This window comes from Leopardus geoffroyi, chromosome D4 (assembly GCF_018350155.1).
Source record: "Leopardus geoffroyi isolate Oge1 chromosome D4, O.geoffroyi_Oge1_pat1.0, whole genome shotgun sequence".
Taxonomy (NCBI): domain Eukaryota; kingdom Metazoa; phylum Chordata; class Mammalia; order Carnivora; family Felidae; genus Leopardus; species Leopardus geoffroyi.
The window spans coordinates 8874470-8894247 of record NC_059342.1 but is presented as its reverse complement, the minus strand read 5'-3'; the positions used below and the strand labels follow the sequence as shown (position 1 = coordinate 8894247).

The following is a 19778-nucleotide window of genomic DNA, read 5'->3' as shown; positions in this document are numbered from 1 at the left end:
TTTAAGATACTTATTAAGCAGACTTAAATACTTTTTAGAGCCTAAGAGAATAAATAAGCAAACAAATAAATGCCAGTTTGTCAAGAAAGCTGTAACCTTTCTGAATACTTAAAAGAATTCTTCAATTTTATCTATCTTGACGGAACTCTTATCTTTTCGATTTCAGATACTGTGGTCCAAGTTTATCGTACTTCTCAATGGTTCGTTATCATTTTTTAATCTTAGAAGAACCCTCTCGATTTCTTCCTTCCTTCCTTCCTTTTCTTCCCCTGACATTCTTCATGTGCCCCTGGGCAACCATTTCAATACTGCAACCCCTTTTGTTACTTTGTGTTCTTATAAAACATATGGTTTAAAAAAATTTTTTTAAGTAAAAAATAAATGAAAAAAATAAAAAATAAAAATAAAAAAAAACATATGGTTTTACATGCATGAGTCTTAATGGCATGCAACCATTGTTGCTTTTATTGTTATAAACCTGTTTCCTTTTTCATTCAGTACATCTCGTGTGTACCTGTCTCTAAAGAGTATGAACCCAGGACACTCTGCCATCCACTCCCCAAATTGCCTCCAACACCCACCCCCAAAAGTATGTCTTGACGGCAATCCTCGTACCCAGAGTGAACACATTTGAGGGTGACAAGGGTGCTATGAGTAATTTCACCAGGACAGCAGGTGCGCCCTGTGATCGTCCTAGGGGAGCTGAAATGCCTCGTCACCTTATTCAGACAGGACCCTTAGGAACTCCGTGAGAATCCCTTCTTGATATGTACCAACAGTGGATTTGCTGGGTCAGGAGGTACTCATAGACCTCATCTGCTCTTACCACCAGAGTCCCACGCAGGATTTCTACACCAGTTTACATTCCCATCAGCAGTGCGTGAGGGCCCCCATGCTCCCGTATCCCCGCCAACACTGGCCTTATCCCCGTTTTGCCAGTCTGGCACATGTAAACAGATACCTCATTGTCAACTTACATCTTTCTGGCAACTAATGCATTTGAGCATCTCTTCATATTCTTGTTAGCTTTTTGTACTTTTTCCTCTCTGTGAATTTTGATCTTGTATCTTGGCCCCTTTTCCATTGGGGTCTCTGTCTTACTGATTTGCAGAAGATGATAAGTTTTCCAAAATGAGCACACATTTCTTTGTCTTCTTAAACTGTATGACCAGCATGATTATTCTTTCTTGCAGAACCAGGGTCACATGATGTTGAGCATATGTAATGCTGGGGTTATTAGACACTATGAAACAGAGTTAAATAGGTACCAACAGATTGCAATGGACTGAATGGTGCCCCACCCCCAACATTTCATATATCTAAGTCCTAAGCCCTGACGTGACTGTACTGGGAAATGCGGCCTTTAAGAAGATAATTAATGTTAAGTGAGGTCCTAAGTGTGGGGCCCAAATTCACCAAGGCTTGTGTCCTCGTAACAAGAGACAGGTAGTAGGTGGCATGTACATAGAAAAATTTACTTTAGGTGGACTTCCAAGTCAGATACTGGGAAAACTATTCAACTCACTTAAACCGCTTACCTCTTTGGGCAATCGGAAGCATCAGAACTTGCTGTTTGATGCATGGAATGGCTTATAAAAATTAACCAGTTGCATTTCTAGGAAACTGTTCAGGATATGGACTGTTTTCAGCAATCAGGTATTTCTTCCTCTGAAAATATCAGGAATTCCTCTTTCTCGATTTTCTTTCTTTCTTTCTTTTCTTTCTTTTCAACTCATTTTCCAAAGTGATGTCCTCCTCTGATATCACCAACTTCCCTAGAGGAAAATACATGCGGCTCAGACACCTGTGTTGTTCTTAAAAACGTTTTGCTTCTGCTGTGTACAATGTCTAAAGATACTGGAGGGTCTATGATTTTCCCAAATGGGAAGAATTTGCCCTAGGTCCTGTGGAATGGTTTCAGGGACCCTGCTAATGATTCTACTGCTTAATTGCATATTATCTGCAACATACCTAATCCGAACACTGTGATCAGTTCCCACAAATGTGCAGGCAACTAGCTGCAAGCTGCCACCATCAACTCCACTAGAAATTATTTACAATACCTGATGGAACACCATGTGGCTGCATTCTACAGACCTGGGCTTATCCCGCTGGACTATTCCCCATGAGACTTCACCTCTCCAAGGTACCAAACCTTCTACAGAACTCCTCTGAAGTCCTAATGCATGTTCTGTGTTCCACAGAAGTGAACAGAACATGGGCGCCCGGGTGGCTCAGTCGGTTAAGCATCCAACTTCAGCTCAGGTCATGATCTCGTGGTTCGTGAGTTTGAGACCCACATTGGGCTCTGTGCTGACAGCTCAGAGCCTGGAGCCTGCTTTGGATTCTGCGTCTCCCTCTGTCTCTGCCCCTCCCCAACCTGTGCTCTGTCTCTAATAATACACATATACATGTATATATGTAATACATATATATATAAATACATATATGTATTTAATATACATATATATATATGTAATATATATATATGTGTGTGTGTGTGTGTATTTTAAAAAAGTGAACAGAACTTGGCCCAACTTTTACTAAATGGTCCCCTCCTCCATGACCACCTTCATCATTCCCACTCTTCATTGGAGAGCTGACTTCTGGTCCTTTGGTGGGGGCAGAGAGGGTACACTCCCTGTATCTTCAGATACCCAAAGGACTGTTTATCTTTTACCCATCATAGTATTGCTTTTTCCTTTTCATTTCTTTTTGCAAATGTATTTCTTTTTTACTATTACAATATTTGCTGCTTACAACCACTTTCCTTTCCCTGTCTGTCACTCCCATTTGTATACTTTTACTTTCTCTTCTCTTTTCTATCTCCTTCTCCTATTGCTTCTTTCATGCTCCCTGGCTTTGGCTGAGCAGAGCTTCCATTCATTCTCAGTTTGGCCCTATGGGGCATGTCTCCTTCTGTCCCTAAAATTGCCTGGAGAAGCTGTGTGCGCACACACACATCTGCACATGTACGTGCGTTTTCCTGGAGCGAGGACTGTGGCAGACCCTATGGATTATCTACGCCCCCAACGATTCCCAATTCCCTATGCCCTTGACTTCCAGTGCCACACAGGCCGAGAGGCTGATAATTTTCAGTTTGCTACCTCTCCTTGGTTTGCTCAACGAGAAGGAAAATACCCTTTGTTGAATAAAAAGCAAAGACTCACTAGGAGAACACCCTTTGCTCTTCATTCTTTCCTGTGATTCTTGCCTGGAATGTAGATTATAAAGCCTGGTCATAAGCAGCCAGCTGGCAAACATGAGGCTGTGAGCCTGAGAACGAAGGCCTGTACATGAGGCACAAGAGCAGAAAGTTGGAAAGAGCTTTAAGTCTCTGATGGTAAACTTGAGCCACCATCCCAGCTCTGGACAGTCCACCTCCAGACATATTCTTACATGTTTTGAAATACACACACACACACACACACACACACACCATTTTAAAAAGAAGAGGTAAAAACATCAAGAGAAATTCTAAAATGTTCTTCCTGTTCCCAGATCGATTGCTTTGTAGATGCCCTAGAGGCAAGCATCCTATTTTGACAACCTCTGTTAAATTGCTATTAACAGAGATCAGCAAAAGTTAAACCAGCAATGATGTAGAAGTGGGGGCAGTGTGGGTGGGTGGGGGGGACACCCGAATGAGTATACTCTAAGATAGGGTGGTAGTGTTATAGGTCATTTGTGTTTTATATGTAAATGGCTGGAAGGATGTACGTAGCTGATGGTGACAGCTTTAAACTATTTTGTGTTTGTAGCTCTCTACATCAGCCATGTATTAATTTTCATTAAGAAAAACAAAGAAAAGGAAATATTATTTTAAATATCCCAGTAGTTCAGGGCGCCTGGGTGGCTCAGTCGGTTGAGCGACCGACTCTTGGTTTTGGTTCTGGTTATGATCTCACGGTTTGTCAGATGGAGCCACACATCAGGCTCTGTACTGACAGTGTGGAGCCTGCTGGGGATTCTCTCTCTCCCTCCCCCCTGTCTTCCCCCTCCCCTGCTTGGTGCACTCTTTCTCTCTCTCTCAAAATAAACAAATAAACTTTTAAAATAAATAAATATCCCAATGGTTCAATACAGGTCCCTCCTTCCCCAAATTTCCTTTTTCCTTCCAGGTGGCCCTGTCATGGTGTGGAGTGTCTACCAATCCTGCAGAGATATTCTCCAGGGCCACCCCTTGCTGGTAAGGACAGCCAGGCAGGTGTGGTGGGGAGGACTAGAGAGGAGGGCTCACTGCAGGTGGCCTCCAGCCTGCTCTGGGGGGAGAGGGGTGGAACGAAAAAAAGGAACACCCAGCGGAGCATCACCCTTGCTGATGAGACCACCCTGCCCTGTATCAGTGGGGTTTTTCCCCACATTTCATTCTACTTATTATAGACTTGTCCCATTTCCTAGTCTGTCACAGGATGATGGGCGCTTAGCCCTGGAGCACCATCTAGCATGCTCCTGCCTTTCCAGAGACTTAAAGAGCAAGTGCTCAAAGTTAAGGGTATGTCCAAGGTCCAAGAAGTCACATCGGCAGCAGAGTGGGGATCAGAACCCATTTGGTGGCTAACCAGCACCATCACTACCACCCCGACTGCCTTGGGGAATCCTTCTTACAGGCTGGGCATTGCCCTGGGTGCCATCTACATCGTCTCTTAACCTTCTAAAAGCCCTACGATGTTGATGTTGTCTTCTCCGTTTTACGGTTTAAGAAACTAAGGCTCAGACAGATCACGTGGATTTCCAAGGCTAGAACAAAGCAGAACCAGGAGTGGAACCCAGTTCTTTCTAGCCCTTTCTACCACTTCAGCTGACTCAGAACAGTGTTTGTGTGATCTCTTACACATGTGCCTACAAAGCAGTTTCCCAGAATTCCTCTAGAGGGGTCTTTAGCTATTGGAGTCTCAGGAAATCCACCTCAGGGCCACCTCCCTCTCCCCTTCGGTGCAAAGAATGCTTCCTGAATGAGCCTCTTCTCTCGGCAGCTGGTGATACTTGATTTGATTAACACCCAGGGACCCATCACCAGACGTAAAGATGATGTCTAATTAATTGCTTACATTAAAGAGCTGGCATTTCCTGCATTCGGTTCACACTTCCAGCTTCAATCATGTTTTCGTTTCAGCAATAATATTTACATGATTAGCAAATAGTCGATTCATACTCCAGTGTGGACCTAAGCTGTGTGTGGGACTTCCCTAAGCAGATGTCCTTGACAGGTGTAAAGAAATAGGCTTTTTATTCACAGCAAAAGCCACAAGCAAGCTCTTCTGCTTGTTTTTAAATAAAAAATCATGCTTGGATCAACAAATATTCATTGAGCAGTGACCTATTCTGTGTCAGTCATCCCATTTCCAAGGCCCCGCAGGGGCCAAAAAGAAGCACACTCACTAAGAAGTCACATTACACTTAACTGTGTTTTCTTTCTTTTTGTTCCAAGATCTAGATGCATAAATTAGGGAAAGCCACTCTGCATCAGACATCTGAAGCTTCAACAGGCGTTTGCTGGCCTCTCCTGAGATCTTATCATGCAAGAAGCAGGGAGTTTGAGATGCGAAATGACTCCCAGGATGTGAATGGGGATCAAACTGAAAAGAAATGATGCGTCACCAGGCTATCCTATGCAGTATCTTTAATCAGAACATGGAAATGACACAGAAAAGCAAGATTCTATCTTCAGACAGCAGGAGATTAGAAGGGCTAAGGCAGCATTTTGGACGACGAAGTTCTTGACAAGGGGTCGAATTCTAACATCATGAAAGTGAGTAGGAACAGATGCCCCAGAACCACCAAAAGCAGTACCACCCAGGGAAGATGTGGCTTCATGGAAGAGGCTTGACTGCAGTCAGCTACAAGCTCAACAAAGGCAAGGGCGTGATGTGTGCCCCGAATCACTAATACGTCCATCTGACTGCATTTTATGAAGTATCTACACTTAGGATTGGGTGAGCCCTGCTCTAATTTTCCCTGGCCCTCCCACAATTATGCAGTGTATTCAACCTAAGGAGGTTGACCATACATCATATTGTTCTAATCGGGACACTGATTTAGAATGAAAGGGATTGCAGGTGTAAATTAAGCCTGGAAATTAGGCATCAGTGAAGAATCCTGGACAAACTGGGGTCCATGTTACCTGGTGGTAGCTAACTGACTTCCAACAGAAGAGGCTTTCTGAGAGCCTGTCTGGCTGTACCCATCAGTTTCTGGTTTACACGCCTATTTGTTTTTTGAACAATTCCACGAAGATAGCAATACGTCCAGTGAAACCCAGCTTCTTTTCTTTGAAAGTGTTATTGTTGTGTAAATATACGGTGGCGGCTCTCTTTTGAGAGAAAACTTATTTTATTCAAGTTTGCTACACAAGGATCTGTGTTTCCCTCGGCCCCCTCTGTAGTTATATGTTTTATATATGCTTTTTCAGGGGACTATTTAGAGGAGAATTCTATCCAGTATTCTCCTTCGTACAAACCAACACAAACACCCTCTTACACTGAATGTAAGACACCAATGGTTATAAGATGTATCACTATTATCTGCCATTAAGGAAAAGAAAAAAAACTCCAATTCAACTATACTCCAAACTCCTTCACATCCAGCTCTCCTGGATCACCTTTCAACTCACAATTGGCACGTAGCTCCCATTTTCCATATGATATTTATGTCTGTGTCATCAAAAGCATCATGAATGCAGCATTTCTATAACAAAAAACCTTTCCACTATTTTCTCCAGAATTTTCTTCCAAACAAGTAGCACTTGATCTGAAGGTTTGATGTTGTTACTTTTTTTTTTATCTAACCAGCAAATGACAACAGTAGGTTTTCAGACAACAACCAGGATTTTATTCTTTCTTCAGATAGTACTTAAATTGTTTGCTGACTGAAATTCTGAGGGACGCTGTCCCATTCTGCCACCATGGAGAACAACCAAATCTGTTCTGCATGGACAATGACAACTATATCCCAAATGGCACTGGGCCAACAGATGCCTGGGATTTTACAATGTGAAGTCTGGATGTTATGGAATAAAATGCAGTAACTCAGTCTGCCTGTGCCCTTCTGTCCCGGGTTATACCCTTTCCCTGATCATCCCCAGTCTGCTTTCCCAGCTGGCTGTGATAACCTCTCTTCTTCTTTATGCTAGCTAAGATTCTCCTCAAGAGCTCTCCTGAGTTTATGCCCAACCTTTACACCCAAACTTTTTACTCTGGAACTCTTCCTAATCTTTTCATTTCAGCTAGCTTTCTGTTTTATGCCCATCAACTGATGCAAGACAAAGCAAAAATGGAAAGGTCAACCAAGATTTTCCATCTCCAAAAAAGACCTGCTTCATCTTTTTTTTTAATGCTTATTTATATTTGATAGAGAGAGAGAGAGAGGCAGAGATTAAGTCAGGGAGGGGAAGAGAGAAAGGGAGATGCAAAATTCGAAACAGCTCCAGGCTCTGAGCTGTCAGCACAGAGCCCAACATGGGGCTCGAACCCACGAACAACGAGATCAAGACCTGAGCCAAAGTCGGATGCTCAACGGACTGAGCCCCCCAGGCACCCCTGCTTCATCTCTGTTTTTATGAAGAAAAGCCACAGCTTGAGAGTAGAGAGGTAGTTCTTAGTTCTGGCTGTGAAGTAAAATAATTTGTAACAATTTTTTAAGAATAGATTCCAGTGGGCTATCCCAAGACCCACTGACTCAGACCCGAAGGGTTGGGAGCAGAATTGGGGGAAAGAAGGCATTTGTATTTAAAAAGAGTTCCACAGATTGATGTGATATGTCATGTAGGTTGTGAACCATTAGGGGGAGAAGAATATTAGGCACTTTTCAGTTTATGCAGGGACAAGTCTACTGACATCCACCAACACAAATGTGCAGTCAAGAAGACCCAACTCTAAGTGTGCAGGAGAAAACAATTTCTATGGATGGACCCCAATTCTATTCAAAGCATAATATTCACAGCATCCTGTACTCAACATGATTAAACCAAGGGATAGGAAGGATATTGCAAATGACTCGGCATGGGATGGACACGTCACAGTAAAGGCAGGAAATAAAGGATGAGATTTTCTTTTTCCAACCTTCCAACAACCCCAAATGCTGCCTGGTCTGAGGCCATAAGGAAGGTGACCTCATCCTCCATTCTCAGGCCACAACTTTATAGGCCCATTTTAGGAAAAAACAACCTGAGCATAATGCTGGTTCTCTGATGGGGAGACAGTCTGCAGCCTTAGAGTGGAAAGTTGTACTGATGAGGGCCTTTCCCCAGAAAATATGCAAATCTCTGCACTAAAGGACTCAGGAAGAGGTGTTTATGGCTGTGGGAGACACTCTCCCCTTACCTCCATTTTTAGCAAATGTTCTTCTGAATTCTAGGTAAGGTATTACCCCTTCTCGTCTCAGGTAAGTAAATACCCGGTGATTCCACTCTTAGATCTGTGGTTTCTACACTGTGCCAGGGAATGCACAATGCAGTTTCCACACCAAAGCCCAGACCACCCTTGACCTCTTAGATCCGGGGACCTCTTGCTTATAACCAAGGAAGAGTCTGAGACTCTGTCTCCTGTGAATTTCAGCCCAAAGCAGGGGCTGAAAGCAAGAACACAAGAGGCACACATCATTGCAAATCAGTGCTAATGGTTGAGGTAAATATTTACACTGCACTTACTCTCTTGCTACTACATGAAACACGCATTGTGTGGCAGGCCCTTTGCCCACATTATCTCATTTTATCCTCACCATAACCCATGAAGTAGGCTGCATGGTCCACCCCAGTGACGGAAACAGACCCAACTTAAGCCACACCCCCAGGGTCATGCAACAAATAAGGGCTGAATTTAGGAATTAATCCCAGATCTGATCCCCAAGTTGAAGGTCTCTCAAACACTGGTTGCATTGGAAAGGCAGCGAGGGAGAAGTGATATGGACTGATGGATGGGTAGACGGATAAATATATCATAAATACACAAAGACACATTTAATAATAGAGTCTATTATACAAGCTAGGTGGTTGTTACATGGGCATTCAGTGAGTGATTCTTGCTGTTTTGGATGTCTGAAAAAGTTTGAAATAAAGCTTTGGAGTCAGAAAGAAAAGCAGTGAGGGAATCAAAGCCATGCCAATTAAACATTCTTTCAAGGACGTGTCTCATGCTTCTCTAATTATGTGTTTTGGAATTTTAAATTTAGTTTGACAAATATGTATGGAAGCTCTATTATGTACCAGGCCCCAAAATACCTGGCAGCTTAAAATGCTACACGAACGGCAGGTGCCGTGAGGACACAAGACGGAACCCTCCCGGGCTCACACTCAGCAGCTGACACTGACCCAGTCTGCCACCCGAGGCCAACTTCGATAAAGGGCCATAATCAATGTGTAAAGTGCCAAAGGAACACAAGGATGGAAAGGTGGCCAGGAACAAATGACATCTGAATTGGACCTTGGGAGAACACGGAAGAAGTCAAAAGATCTGAACAGTGTTTACTCAAAACACTTCTGTCCCCAAACATATGGGTTTTTTTTTTCCCTCCACACCAACCAATTCTCTGATACCACCTGGGTGTCCCACAATACAGTTCACTTCTTTTTTTTTTTAAAGTTCATTTACTTATTTTGAGGGGGGCGGGCAGAGAATCCCAAGCAGGCTCCATGCTGTTGGCATAGAGCAGACACAGGACTCCATCCCACGAACCGTGAGGTCATGACCTTAAAATCAAGAGTCAACACTTAACCGACTGAGTCACCCAGGCGCCCCCGAATTCACTTCTGACACTGTGTGGACTTATCCAGAGCCCACAGGTTAAGGGCTCAATCTCACAAGACTGCCCTCACTTCAGAGGCCGATGGAAGGTTGTGGGGTCTTTGTTACCACGCCAGTGGCACTTGTGAGCACTGGGGATTATTTCTAACGCCTGCACGCTGGGCTGGCGCATTCGATTCCCACAGGTTCCTTGGACACCTGTACCTTGGACGCCACTTTGCCATTTCTGTTCTGGGAGCTGGCAGTCTCCTTGAGCCCTACAGGAAAGGGAAGGCGACCCGAGGCCTTTGGGGTTTCTGTACCTACTGCTTTCCTCCCCGCACAAAGCCTCTTTCCAGAGGAAGGAGGGGCTCCCAACTTCCAGGAGCTTTCTCTGTCGCTCCTCTTCCCCACCACTTTCTTTCCTTCCCCCTCACCTCCCTACCAACAACTAGGAGCTCCCACCTCACCTGCATCGAGATGTCTCCCCACCTCCCTGCCCGCACACCTGCAAACCTTCACGTTCTACCAGAGGCCAGCTTTGCTCCAACTCATCTCAACTACTAAGTGCCCTTAGGGTCTTAGCTTTTGAAAATCATAAGACTCCCCCCCCCCATTCTTTGGTAAAACTCTGTTTTTCCCCATACAGTAAATGATGCCTATATAGGACCTGTGGGTGCAGTGGGGGAGGGGAGGAGGCAGAAGCAACAGCAACTGCCAGAGAGGGAGCATCAGTGAAGATCTTAAAAACGTCATTCCATCAGTGTTCTTACGGCCGCCTTTAAATTTGGCTCATCCCTTGAGCAAAGAAGGAAAGGCTCACTCCACACCCTCCTTCCTGCTCTTGTGTCTCAGGAGAATTTCTCTTCCACGTGACCTGCTCTAGACTAGAGGTTGAATCCCAAGGTGACTTGAATTCCTAAAGAAGCTGAGCCTCACACCTTGAGAGCTGCCTCGGTCTTAGTTACTGCTGACTCTCCAGAGGTTTTCTCAAGAAATGCAGAAGAAGCCCAAAGCTGCTAATCACCGAAGCATAAAACGGTTTAGAAATATAATGATTTATTTATGTTCAGTGTATGGCTGGTGTACCTGTGTGTTCTTTAGACAATTATAACACAAGATCCTTAATGTGGGGCCATGTACTTCCCGAGTTCCCTGTACCAGTAATCACCAAGGGCATTCACTCTTTCCCATACTGCTACCTGTCCACGTGTGGCTTGTCTCTTGCCCATTTGCAGAAATTCCTCCTTTGATCCCTGTGGCATGCCTTTGACTAGATCCTTTCTTTGGTTTTAGTTCTCTCTCTTGTTCATGTGACAGTCTTGTGTGTCAACCATGAGGTCCAAAGGAGAAATAACTTGTCAGTTAAAAAAAAAAAAAAAAGCCAAAAATGCAGATGTTTGAAGAAAATATTAACTGGATTCTTTTCTCCAACAACTACTCACCCCAAATGAGGACTCTATATTAAAAGGGCTCCTGGTTTAGGGGCGCCTGGGTGGCTCAGTCGATTGAACGTCCAACTTCGGCTCAGGTCATGATCTCACTGTTTGTGCGTTGGAGCCCCGCGTTGGGCTCTGCGCTGGCAGCTCAGAGCCTGGAATCTGCTTCGGATTCTCTGTCTGCCTCTCTCTCTCTCTGCCCCTCCACTGCTTATGCTCTGTCTCTGTCTCAAAAATAAAAATAAAAACATTAACATATAATAATAAAAAAATAAAAAGCCTCCTGGTTTGAAGTCAATAAACACCCATAAGGCCTATCTCCTACTATACACCCATATAGGTAGGAGCGAGAGATGTCTCTCTCCGTTTAGCAGAAAGAAACTTTCCTGATCACAAATTAAAACTCTCCCTTTTGGCTGTACATTTATCAGCAGACTTGCTCACAATGGTCTCATTAATGATGACTGGGAACAATAAATCATTTCTTCCTACTACAAAGGCTGCTCAAATTAGTTCAAAATGGCAGACCTCCTGTTGAAATGAACCTTCCCTGGGTCAATGATGTTTCTTGGAAAAAAGTATAAGAGGAAGGTTTGCAGTGGGGTGGGACCTACATTTCTAGGATTTAAAGGGGAATATTTAGCAGCATGTGGCTTCATCATCTTACATATTTTTTTTTTTTTAATTTTTTTTTTTTCAACGTTTATTTATTTTTGGGACAGAGAAAGACAGAGCATGAACGGGGGAGGGGCAGAGAGAGAGGGAGACACAGAATCGGAAACAGGCTCCAGGCTCTGAGCCATCAGCCCAGAGCCTGACGCGGGGCTCGAACTCACGGACCGCGAGATCGTGACCTGGCTGAAGTCGGACACTTAACCGACTGCGCCACCCAGGCGCCCCCATCTTACATATTTTTTTAATGTTTATTTATTTTTGAGAGACAGAGACAGAGCATGAGTCAGGGAGAAGCAGAGAGAGAGGGAGACACAGAATCTGAAGCAGGTTCCTGGCTGCTGTCAGCTGTCAGCACAGAGCCCAATGCGGGACTCGAACTCACAAACTGCAAGATCATGACCTGAGCCAAAGTCAGACGCTGAACAAACTGACCCAGGAACCCCTATATATGTTCTTTTTGAAAATTTTTTTTAAATGTTCATTTATTTTTGAGACAGAGCAAGTGGGGGAGGGGTAGAGAGAGAGGGAGATAGAGAATCCAAAGCAGGCTCCATATGGTCAGCACAGAGCCTGATGTGGGGCTTGAACTCACAAACCGTGAGATAATGACCCGAGTTAAAATTAAGAGTTGGATGCTTAACCGACTGAACCACACAGGCACCCCTATGTTCTTAAACAATATCCAGAAGAAATATTGACCCAAAATGTATTGAATTCTTGTTTATTTTCACCCCAAGAGTTGAATACTGATTATGCCTTTGAGCTTTTATTATTCAATGAAAATAATACAAATACACAGAGTATACCTGTGCTCAACACCATACCCTCTCTATTCTTCCTTTCCCTCAGTGATAGAGGAAGCTTCCTTTTATTTCAAGAATACAAATTTAGATCATATGACCAATAAATTATAACTTGATGTAAATAATACATTGATTGGGCTTTGCAGTTCTGACAACAATAAATCACCAAGAGCTCAAGCAGTGATCATTTTGAATTAGATCCAGAAATCTATTTGTTTAACTCGGTAGCATTCTCTATTGCCTTCTTGGTACTGTACAAAATGCCCAAGAAATTTCCCTCACAACATCCTCCTCCACGAATAATGCAGATACTTGCAAAAAGTATCCCTCACCTAAAAAGACATTTTGGGAAGCACATGAAGTATTTTAAACTCAAGGCAACATTCAGACCTGTTAAGTATTTTTCAACTCCTCTGAAGACTTCAATAAAGCAAGAAGAATCCATATGCCTCACTCCGTCAGCCTGACTTAAAGGAGTATGAGGCAAGAATCATCCACATGCAGAGTTAAACAATGCAATTTTCCAAGTATACACCTGCTGTGAGAATCAGTAACTTCTTCTCAAACCAGCAAATTGGTTTCAAGTATTTGGTTCACTGGTTCCATCCAACAACCACGGATAAGAGGCCACCTCCGGAGTGAAAGAGAAGGGGGTGATGAATCCTGGCAAAATGTGTTCTCATCAGAATTCCTATGCTTTTTACTGCACGGATGGTATTTGCAAAACTCTTTGGAAAGAACACTGGGTTTAATTTCAGGCAATCCTCTTTGCTGGAATTTTCACAAAAAGCTTTTGCGGACTGTTCTATGATCTCATTTCAGGAAAACAACTCGTGCTATGGAGCTCTTTCTATAATGTGGTATTTTCTGGATTTTAGATTTTTCTTAACGTTGCAGCCAGATTATTCTTTGAAAAATAAAAGTGATAGTCTCTAGAAAGGTGTATCTGAAGTAACTGGCCCTTCTCCTGAGCCATGCACTCTGGGAATATTTGTCAGAAAACCTGGTTCTTGAATTAAGAGAATATCTGTGTCCCTTACTCTCAGGCAAGAAGTCTGTGTTTTCTCTTTTCTCCCTTCCTGCCTTGTCATTCCCCAAGCACCATGCACCTTCCTCTTCAGCCAACAATATCTAGTATCACTTCCACAAACTGACTTCACTCTCCTGCTCTCTGAGGGCTTCTGGGCCAATCCCTGCACCTTGGGAAACACCTTCCCTTTTCTTCCTCTTAGGATAAAATGCTCATGTGGAAACTCGAGCCCAAAGTACAACTACTTCTGTGGTCAAGAGCAAAGAAAGGTCTTTGTCAAGCAGGGTCTTCTGCTTAAGAGGACACACTTTCAAAGGGGACATACACAAGAGGAAAGGGGACCTATCCTAGCCAGTCCTTCCAACTGGTTATGAGCAACTTAATCCCGTGGATGGTCCCCAGACCTGCCCTCCATTCCCATCTGCCTATCCCACACTTACCACGAAAATGGCCGAACTTAGAACATGTCTCTCAGAACATCTTGCCTCCACTAGTAACTGAAGTCCTCTTTCCTTCATATTGCCTGTGTCCCTCTCAAGACACACAGAAGCTTAGGAGATTTCAGGACCTAAAACTACTGTTTTAGAGACACTATGGGTTAACCAGGCCTTTATGGGCTGGCCTATGAGTCCTACTAACATGAATTATATTTTAGGTACTGATAACCTTATACTCCTACTTGTAAAGGGAGCTTAGAGTTAATAATGTTGTTCATCACTAGCCCAGTATCTAAGAGAAACTGAGTTACAAACAACTGAATTATGGAAAACAAGTCTTTGAAAAAAAATGAGAAAATTGGACTGCTTTTTGGGGGTTTGCTTGCTTTTTCTTTCTTTTCCTCTTTCACATATGTATTCATTCATTAAATATTCATCGGTCACCCTCTCAGGGGCCAGGATCAAAGCAGAGATTCCCTGCCCTTGTGGGGCTTACAGCCTACAACAGAGACACAACAAAACAAGGAGAAAAAAGGAAAAGGGAAACCGTATCTAGGGCATGTGGGAGAAAGGATGGGAACACAGTGCTCTGCTAGGAGTAACAGGTCTAGTCAGAGAAGCCAAGGAAGGCAGAAAGGAAGGTTCCAGTAGAGAGGACAATGTGTACAAAGTCCCCATAGCCAAAGAAGACTGGTGGGGCCAGGAAATGAATGGAAGCCCACAAGGAACACAGACAGGGAGGGGAGTGGGGGCCATATGAGGCTGGTAGCTGGACAGTCAGGGTCCCTTACAGGGCTTTGTGGGGCAGAGCAAAAGAAAGCCTCTCCAGGTCTTACCTTGAGGAGGTGACACATCAATTGGGCATGTTTAGCAGGCTACTCTAGTCACAGTGTGGAGAAACAATGGTGCCAAGACTGGCTTCTGGCAGTCCACTTACAGAAGGTCATCATGAGTCCTTTTGAGAAATAATGGCTGCTCAGAGTGGACAGAGACAGACCAAGAGACCACTAAGTGGGAAAAGAGACAGGATTTGGCAGTGGGTTGGATAGGAGGGCTAAAGTTTGGGAAGCACAGAGGAATGACTCTTGGGTTTCTTGCGTGTCAATTTGGGCTTTGGCTGTATCATTGACTACTGTCTATGATTTTAGGCACTTACTGTTTTTCTCACCTCATGTTTTTCACCTTGAAGGAAAAATTTCCTGCTACTTCAAAACTAACAACGCACGGAAGCCCCTCAGCATTATCCTACCGATCCCCTCAAATCTGTTTTTAATAGAGACAATTCCCAAATGATTTCTGTTTATAGTTTTTAATTTTTTTCCATGTTTATTTTTGAGACAGAGACACACACACAGAGTGTGAGTGGGGGAGGGACAGAGAGACAGGAAGACACAGCATCCGAAGCAGGTTCCAGGCTCCAAGCTGTCAGCACAGAGCCCGACGCGGGGCTCAAACTCACGGACCGTGAGATCATGAAATGAGCCGAAGTCAGACACCTAACTGACTGAGCCACCCAGGCGCCCCTCTGTTAATAGTTTTTAAACTAAATTTGGTCTCTCCCCTTTATCTGGTTTCTCTACATGGTGCGGTTTCCTTCAGTGAAATGGGAAATCTGAAATTTTGATATAGTGGTGGAGGATCTTTAGTCACAAATAATTCAATCCAACTCGGACCAACTTTAACACAAAAATAAATTTACTAAGAAGAACACAATCGCGTCTCAAGGCATCAAATAGAACTGCAACCAAGACTCAGAGGCAAACTGAACCTGCCCAGAATTTCTCTCCATATTGTCTGCTCTTCTCTACACAGTGGCTTCAGACTTTGAGCATGTAACTTGAGCTTTCTCCAACCTTCAATCCGTACGACCGCTCTGCGCCAGTCCCCATATTTACATGCTCTGGGTTTTGCCACAGAGACTGACCCTCAGTCCCTCACTGTCTCAATTCCAAATCTCCAGGATGGGAATCGAGCCAGCGATGGTCAGGTGTTTGACCCTGGCCAATGAACTATGGCTGGGGGTGGGTGGGTGCAGGAATTCGGAGAAGAAACAGCCAATGCCAATTCTGAGTTCACAGAGAAGGGAGAATTGTTACAGACTTGGCAGACACCCCATATAGAGGAGGAGAGAAACAATAGCTCCTTTACTTCAATAAACACGTATTGAGCGCCAACCATGTTCCATGATCAGTCCAGGCCTGTGGATACAAAAATAAGTGCAGCAAATTCCTTCTTTAAGCAGCATAACACCCAGCACTGCCTGTGAACACCTTGGCCTCTACTTATATGTGGTCACTTACCTACAGCACATGCCTAAAAACCCACAGCGTACTACAGAGAACCAACATGTATGGCATTCATACCGTACAACCAACACTTAGCTCTCCTCTTGCCCCACGCCAAAACTTTTGCAGACAGCGGGGCGAAGCTACAAAATTTTATTTCCAGTTGCTGACAGATGCCAACAAGTGGGCAGGAAATAAAATGCAAAACCTATGATGCAGATAACGGTGGCCGTTCTATCTACCATCATTCATCTGTCTTCAAGGTAAAACGTATCTACCTGTACACTCACCGGGAGAAAAAAGTGTTCACCGAACATCTCCAACGCTTCAGACAAGTTTCCAGAGAGGCCCATGCAGCCAGAGCAGACAGCACATCCGACCCCGAGGCCAAAGACCTGGAGCCTGGACACACCAGCTGTGGGACCCCAGGTGGGTTGTGCACTTGTAAAGTGAGGCTCACACCTACCTCTCAGGGTCAGCGTCGGGTAGCGGGAACGAAAAGGAAGAGTCTGAAGGGAGAAAATGATGCAATGAGAAGGCAGTCCGGATGGAATAGGAGTTACAAGCAAGAGTATGGAAGTAGAAACCCACAAGGATCGCAGGGAGGCTGGGAGATGGGACTGAAAGAGAGGATTTACAAACGGGAGGCGGGGAAGTAAGGAAGAGCAGGAGTAGATGGACACAGGCCAGGCAGCATGAAGATTCCTTCCAGACCTGCGCGGGATGACCAGACAGCTAACGTACAGCTTAAGCCCCAGTGTTCCCTGACACGAGACGTGCCCCTCGCCTTGCAGACATAGTTGTACCGAATCCTGCCTTTCCGTACACATCAGAAAAAAAAAGCTACCTAGTTATTATAGTACCTGTCACCTACAAACAAAGAAAAGAGAACATGACTCCCTTCAGCTTCCTTATCCAGCAGTTTCCCCTCCATTCTATGCCTCTCAATCCCCCGTTTTATGTTTCTTTTTCACGGTAAGCTTAGATTCAGATTAGCAGCCTCTCTAGAAAGTTTTCATCTCTTCAGTGTGTCTTCTATATTTGTCCTCTAGCAGATCTTATTTTTGCATTTGCAGATTTTACTAAATCCCCACTCATTTGTATGAGCACGTATTTTAAGTTTATTTATTTATTTTGAAAGAGAGAGACAGAGAGAGTGTGCGCATGGGGGAGGGGCAGAGAGAAGGAGAGAGAATCCCAAGCAGACTCCATGCCCAGCACTAAGGTCCATGTGGAACTCAATCTCATGACCCTGGGATCACGACCAGAGCTGAAGTCAAGAGTCCATCGTTCGAACCACCCAGGCGCCCCAAGACTACAGGCATTTTAAATCCACGGTATTATTTTCAAGTCTCCTATTGCTGTCTCAATGTGATTCCAAATACAAAACAGATAATAACAAGCTACTTTTAATTTAAGAAGTAATCACAACATCACGGAAAAAAAAATACTTCTGTTTTCAGAATTCACTCCCTTTTATTTAGGACATGCATTCTCAGCAGTGGGGATAGGGCCACAGAGGGGTGAAATTGGTTCTTCTGATGCACGTGCGCGCGCGCGCGCGCACACACACACACACACACACACACACACACACACACACACCTTGCATATCATAGTGGCTGTGGCTCTCAACCCTATCGGACTTCATAGATACCCAGCATACCTGTAGTATTAACATGTCATGATGGGAGGAAGTAATTAGGGGGAACAATGTCTAAAAAGACACTTCAGTGGGAAAATGAAAAAAAAATTTTAAGGTAAGGAAAACAATTTAGAATGAACCTATACTTGCACAGTACCTGAGTTTACAGAAGAGTTAAATACAGTTTTTCATTTGATCTCCACAAACACCAGGTGAATCGAGTGCTATTAACCTCTTTTCCAGACATGTTAATTGATCATCTGAGGTTACTTCCTAATTGTGTGACTTTGGTGGCAAAGTCACTCCCTCCATCTATGACAGTACAGCATATATATCCTTTTAAAGCAGAAACGCAGTTACCTACACTATCGGCACTTGGGGCAGGATAATTCCTGGTTATGGGGGGTGTTCTGTGTACTCTAGGGTATGCGACAGCACCCATGGCCTCTGCCCAGTTGATACCAGTAACACCCCCTTCACTACCACCCCCTCCATCAGTTGGAACAACCAAAGATGTGTCCAGACATTGCCAAACGTCCCCTGGGGAATGAGGTGAGGGGAATCACTCCTGGCTCAGAATCACTGACTTAAAGCCTACTTAAAGGGAGACTACCACCTACAGTTTTTTAATTCATATGTGGTGTCATGATAACTAATAGCTATTGAGCATCGCTGGTCACCAGGCACTTCCTAGGTATCGGCTCATGAAATGCTCCTAACAGCTCGGTGGGGTGCATACTAGCCTCACGCCCGTCTCGCAAAGAAGAAAAACTTAGCCCAGAAAGACTGCAGTTAGTAAACTATAAAGCTAGGATACATAAATGTTGGTCTTTTATTTATCACAAAGAAGTACTTGGGGGGGCATCTGGGTGGCTCAGTCAGTTAAGCCTCTGACTCTTGATTTCGGCTCAGGTCATGATCTCACGGTTTAAGTTCGAGCTCAGCATTAGGCTCTGCGCTGACAGCACGAAACCTGCTTGGGACTCTCTCTCCCTCTCTCTCTGCCCCTTCCCTGTGTTCTCTCTCCCTCAGAATAAATAAACATTAAAAAAAACAAAACAAAAAGACTTGAACATGTGACCCAACTATAACTATTTTATTCATACAGAATAATCTACATTGTGATTATGATTATTAGGTTGATTGGATTTAAACTCAGGTCTAAGCACTAACAACCACGTCTGCTTCAGACACAAAATGCCCTCAGCCATTCTCCTCAATTCTGCATTCCTTCCTCTTTGATGTCCTGTTTTACATACAGGTGTAAGTTTCTTGTAGGTGTTTTTTTATTCATTCACTTTTAATCTACTCTTAATAAGCTCAAAAGGAAACCCTAGCAAAAACATGTCCAACATAAGGATGGATATGTTAATACATGAGTTTTTTAAGTTATAGCCCTATGTTTAGGATCCCGTTCTTATAAAAGTGTGTGTATATTGTAGTCATACTTAAACACACATACAGAAAAAAGACTGGAAATGCACATCTCATCCTAGTAGGATGTCTCTATGGGAAGTAAGATAACAAACATTTTTGTCTTTTTGTTTATCTGGCTTGTCAATCTTTTCTATGATAAATACATTTAAAACTCATACAAGTAATGGGGCACCTGGGTGGCTCAGTCGGTTGAAGGTCTGGCTCTTGATTTCAGCTCAGGTCACGATATCACAGTTTGAGTTCAAGCCCCACATTGGGCTCTGAGCTAACACTGAGGGGCCTGCTTGGGATTCTCCCTCTCTCTGCCC

The 19778-nt window shown here is 43.9% G+C and overlaps 1 long non-coding RNA gene across 8 annotated transcripts in view; it reads right to left on the bottom strand.

Moving 5' to 3' along the window:
• Positions 1 to 19778, bottom strand: part of LOC123593462 — a 101246-nt gene that overhangs the window by 22191 nt on the left and 59277 nt on the right. For 4 of the 8 annotated variants that reach the window (XR_006710333.1, XR_006710340.1, XR_006710335.1 and 1 more), the window contains exons 2-4: positions 11165 to 11382; positions 1539 to 1775; positions 978 to 1243 (exon numbers count right to left, since the gene is read on the bottom strand). This is a non-coding gene — a long non-coding RNA (uncharacterized LOC123593462). The remainder of the gene's footprint in view (positions 1 to 977; positions 1244 to 1538; positions 1776 to 11164; positions 11383 to 19778) is intronic. The other 4 variants (XR_006710339.1, XR_006710336.1, XR_006710338.1 and 1 more) reach the window with 1 other exon arrangement.